Here is a 5,861-nt window from a genome sequence, read left to right on the forward strand (position 1 = left end):
TGCTTTAAATTATTTTTTTACAATGTATATGTATAAATCATTACAATATTTACGATCATTACGATTTATATAGATTACAAATATGATGATCATAGAAAAAATGGGTTATACAGAGGGATTACTTTTTGCACCATGCAAAAGTAATTACAGCTATTTCACAAATATCGCATGTTGCTTTCGAATGTTTTTTAAAACAAAAATCTATCGGTATGTCAAATTCTTCTGGCCAAATATCTATTTTTGTACCAAGCGTATTTAAACAAATTAGTAAATCTTGGCGATGAAAACTGATTGTGCGTTAATGACTGTAATTTTAAAATAGCTTTAAAATTTCTAGAATGAAGTTTTACATCAAGATTTAAAAACATGACTACATCTGAAAAATGCTTGTCGAAATTCTTCCATAAACGGAATCCAAGAACATCTAACGATTGTATTTTTCCTGTTGTTCCAGCCGGTATAGTCTATTTCTTTGAATTATATCCGGACAATGATCAGTCCATGAATCTAACAATAAAACTGAATTTAACCCAACATTTGGATAATATACTTCCCTTACCCAAATTTCAAAATGATTAGTTTATCAGATTTTGACGACATAATAAAAATATTATTTGCAGTAAACATCGTTTCTTGTACCCTAGGACCCTAATGTCTCACTAAGTTCTTTTAATACTACAAGTATAAGAAGTGGAGATAATAATCTACCATCGATTTGATTAAAATAATAGATTGTATTGTATAATTGTACGTAATTGCAGATATTGACTATGCTACAGATTTTATTTTTTTACACCTTTCTGTGCCAATGTACGATCAGCATGCAATTCTAATTGAAAACCACTTTGGTCCGAATTATACACATTTTCAATTCCATAACGGTCAATATAATATTTGACATTTTCAATAAACCTATTGCTGTCTACCTTTGACATTAAAGCTTTTTTAGTTATAAATTTCGTAACTTTTCTAGATACAATTTGATGCGCGAGCTTAAATCTTCTAACCTCATTAAAGTGTGATGCTTTAAAACCTAATAAGTTTACTTATTGTTGCGCTTGCAAAACCCATCGTGTAATATCAATACCATTGCCCCTTTACGAATAGCTTCAATAAATTTATCTAACGTGTATACTGAAATTTGTTCCAACTTTTCAAGTTTACTACCACCTACATTCATTTGCTTTTTCCATCGTCGCAATTGATCTGCTGACTTTCCGAAATCTTGATTTTACAGATTCAATTGTTCTCGGCTTTAACTTACCACTTCTCCAATATTCAACTACTCCTTTTTTATTTTCTGCTGAAATATCGTCGATGTTACAAACCATTTTTTTTACATTGCGTGAGTAATTTTCTTCTTCATCGAGTTTTATTTCTTGTGCTTCTGGTACATCATATGAGTTTAAAAAATCCAACGATTCATCTTGTCCAATTTCATAGTAGTCTTCGTACATTTCTTTTATCATCTTTTCCATTTTTCTATGCATCGTAACTTCTGTTGTTATAAGACTTTCTGGAAAGTCCACGGCAGTAAATACTGCAGACAGCATTACATTTCGTGGATTAAACCGCATTATTTTCTAAAAATTATAAATATTATTTACATGTTCATTTCCAATATAATAATTACTAAAAGAAAGAGAGAAAAGTTTTTATTGTCTATTTCATAATAAATTTGATATCTTCTTATTTGGTTATCTTTCAAAGGAATTCGTTGAACAAGGGAAAAAACAATTTTGTACAATATATATATATGACGTCTTCTTACAAGTGTTTTAAAAATGTTATCAAATTATAAATATACTATTTCATCAAATCCTAACAGTTGAATACTATTTTTCATCTAGATTAATAAGACGCAATCTTTTGCAATACATTATTCATGTTAACATTGAACACTGCAATTAACTACTGTACGATCAACATATAATGCAGTTATAAAAAATAAATACTTAGCTAATTAGTATCATTAGCAATTAGTAGTACTTATTCGAAATCAAGCACGAAACTGAATTCCTTCCAACGATTTGCCTCTTTTTATACTTATGTATTAATAACATACGCAGACAAAAATTATTGTTTTATCTGTGTCAGCAAATCTACATATTTTTTACATCGCCTTATCAATACATTATTGATGTCAACATTAAATGAAATTAGCTGCTCTACAATGAAAATGAAATGAACAAAATTTTATTAAAGTATTAATTTCTTTATTAATGCTTTGTTTTTAATTGTTCAAAATATTTTGTACATTCTTTTATAAACGTACCTCAAAAGTATTTGACTGATTTTAGCAGGTTGACAAAGTCACTATTGCTGTTGATATTGTTATTATTATTATTGTTATTATTATTATTTGCAAAACTTATTTCAACTACTGCACTGTGATAAACTGTGTTGCTTTATCGCTATCTCGCGCAACCAACGCGATATGAGACGAATACATAAGTACGGAGCGCGTATATAGAGACGTTTCGTTCATATCTTAAAATGGTATTTCGGAACATTTAAATATACATCGTTGTTTTCAGTGTAAAATGCTCTTTAATTTTGGTCATATAAAAAATTAAAAAATTTTTGAAAATAAGAGTGGAGATTGGGGGTATACAATAAATAACTAAAAAAAATTTGTTTTATTATAGTTATAAAGTACTCTTGCAACCATTTAATTTTCATTCTAGAAATTTTTTTCTATCTCGCATAATTTCGCTTCGAAAGAAAAAAACCGATTTTTTTCAAGGGAGGATTTCACCCCCTTAACATGCAACTCAGCATGTATAAAAAAATACGTGTCTCTTATTTTTGTCTGTAGAACAACATACTAAAAACTCATTTCAATCGGCGACTTACAACTGGTTATGTTCCCTTGTTCTCACACATAAAATCTTTAATATGACTTATATTTGAATTCTCAATAATATAAGAGATATCCTAAGAAAACATCCAATTGGCTAAGAATATCATCCAATTTAACATCCAACTTCGAATCATTTATTATCTTTTCCAATTGAACATTATCTAAAAACAATGTAACAATTGCAACAAATCATTATTATGAATTAATTATATGCGACATTATATGTAAAATGAATCCAAATTCAAAACGATATTGTAAAACGACGAGAAAGATATTTTATTTATGAATCACAGCAAATTAGACGTGTTGTTTAATAAAAAGAATCAATGTAAACTTATTTTATAATAAGTATAAGAAACCGACCAATCATATGTAAGACACGTTTAATGTCATTTCCATCTAATATTAATATTAATCCTAACGCATTGAAATGAATAAAAACATTAAAATTATTTTTCTTTTAACTAAAAAGAATATCGTTCTCACAATAGAATAAGTTTTATCATAGCACATGACTCATACTTTGCTTAGATCATCCGATCATACCATTAGCAACCTATATTCCACACCAAGAATCATAGCTATTTTTAGACGCACAATTATCCTGATTCACTGTAAGCGAGTTTAGACTCCGCATACCTCCGCTTACTATATAAGGAGCGAACCGTAAACTTTACCATATAAGAAGCGAAATTTGCGATCACATTATTATAAGGAGTGTTATTCATAGACTCCGATGAATCCATGTAACCTACTTTTCTGCTATATAAGAAGCTTCCTTCCCTTAAGAATGGAATTCTTTCCGCAAACAGACGAGTTAGTTAGTCGTTGGTATTCACTGTCGTTATTATTACTATTTGGATTTGTTCCGTGAGTGTTGAAAGGCATTCTTGCCGAGCACTTGTAGTCTCATTTCTCATTTTACATTTTGTCAAGAAGATTTTAGTTGGCTACTTCGCCATTATTATTAAGTGAACTTCAGAGCATTTTGCCGGTTCCGTTTAATTTTACTGCACATTTTCGCCCTTTTGCAAACGCATATTTCTAAGTCGCGTATATTTTTACAATACCTCTCTTTTACAATACTCTTTTTTAAATACCTGATTGTAATCACAATCGTCATTTGAAATAAAATCATATTTTTATCATAACTTAAACATTGAGTATTCATCATTTCAATAAAAGCCTGATATTCCATTCGAAAAGCAAGAAGAAGCTGTCCTGCGACAATCAAAAATTTCGAACCAGTTTTCAGGTGTAAAAAGCAACTAATTATCCTGGGGTTTTAACACCCTTAACGGAACAAGAAGCGTACCCATAACAATGTCGCATCTATAATCCCCTTACCACAGATCATTGGACGTGATACCGAAGCCATTGCCATACTTTTAACAGACCGAAATTTAAATACCTCCTTTTTGGACCCCTCTGGGAGGAGACCCTATTTTATACCAATATTTATTTTGATTTTTTGGATACCCCAATTTACATTTTAATCCTCCCAGGATTTGAACTAATTTCTCATATAAATGAAAGAGATAAAAAAAGAAACCTTTGGATCATTAGGAATAATTTATGCTACAATTACTATTGAATTCTCAGGTTTCATTGTCTGAGCCCATCAGATATTTACTATCGGACTTGATGTAGATACACGATCCTATTTCACTTCCTACTATAATTATTGCAATCTCCACAGGTATCAAAATTTTTAGATGAATTTCTACTCTTTATAAAAATTAATTACAATCCTATCTTATGATAAACTATAGGTTTTATTTTTCTATTCTTAATAGAAGGATTTACGGGAAATATACTTTTTAATTCTTCTATTGATATTATCCTCCATGATACTTATACTATTACTACTACTATGTAGTAGTAGTATTATACTACTAGTAGCACTATACTACTACTATACATAGTAGCTCATTTTCACTATGTATTATCTATGGAAGCAGTATTCTCTATTATTGTGGGATTTATTCACTGATTTCTTTTAATTTCTGAATTTAGTTATGAAAATAATTTTTATCTAAATATTCAATTCATTTCTATATTTATCGGAGTTAACTTAACCTTTTTCCTACATTTTCTAGGACTCAGAGATATACCACGTCATTATTCAAATTATCCTGATTCATTCTTATCTTGAAATATCATTTCATTTACTGGATCTTTAATCTCTATTTTACTATCAATTTTATTATTTATTATTTGAGAAGCTCTATCTAAAAAACGATTTATTATTAATTAATTTTTTCTTAACTCTTCATTAGAATAATTAAATAAATTTCCTCCTCTAAATCACAGTTTTTCTGAAATTTCTACAATTAAAAAAAATTATTTAATTTAATATTAATTTTATATTATATAATACTGCAATATTTAATAAGGCAGATTTAAGTGCATTAGATTTAAACTCCAACTATAAAGATTTTTATTATATCTTTTATTAAAAATTAATACTTGATCTATTTCCCTTCAAAAGTAAATTCCCCCACTTATGACATAATAATTTTATTTCACGATTCTACAATAATTATTTTAACTTTTATCACAACATTAATCTTAATTTTTATATTAAATCCTTATCTAATAAATTTATTAACCGATTCTTATTAGAATACCAGATAATTGAAATCATTTGAACCATTATCCTATATTTATATTAATTTTTATTGCCATTTATTCCCTCAATTAAAATTTTATATCTTAGAAGAAAAATTGAATTTAAAATTGAAGAAATTTTCAATAATAATTTATCCATTAAAGCTATAAGCCACCAATGAAGATACTTAGATTTTTAAATATTGATTTCGATTCTTCATAATTTTCCCCAACTAACTTTTTCTAAATGAATTCCATCTCCTTGATGTTGACAACCGATGTATCTTACCATTCAATTATCCCATTCGAATCTTAACTTCCATAGAGATGTAATTCACGCTTGAACAGTCCCATCCTTAGAAATCAAAATAAACTCTACTCCGCATCA

At 28.3% G+C, this 5,861-nt stretch overlaps 1 pseudogene; it reads right to left on the reverse strand.

The window, feature by feature from the left end:
- Positions 1-251: 251 nt before the first annotated feature.
- On the reverse strand, positions 252-4,182 carry LOC147906797 (uncharacterized; annotated as a pseudogene).
- Between the last annotated feature and the right edge of the window lie 1,679 nt (positions 4,183-5,861).

Source organism: Acromyrmex echinatior, chromosome 17 (assembly GCF_024713525.1).
Source record: "Acromyrmex echinatior isolate Ae372 chromosome 17, ASM2471352v2, whole genome shotgun sequence".
In the NCBI taxonomy this organism is placed as follows: domain Eukaryota; kingdom Metazoa; phylum Arthropoda; class Insecta; order Hymenoptera; family Formicidae; genus Acromyrmex; species Acromyrmex echinatior.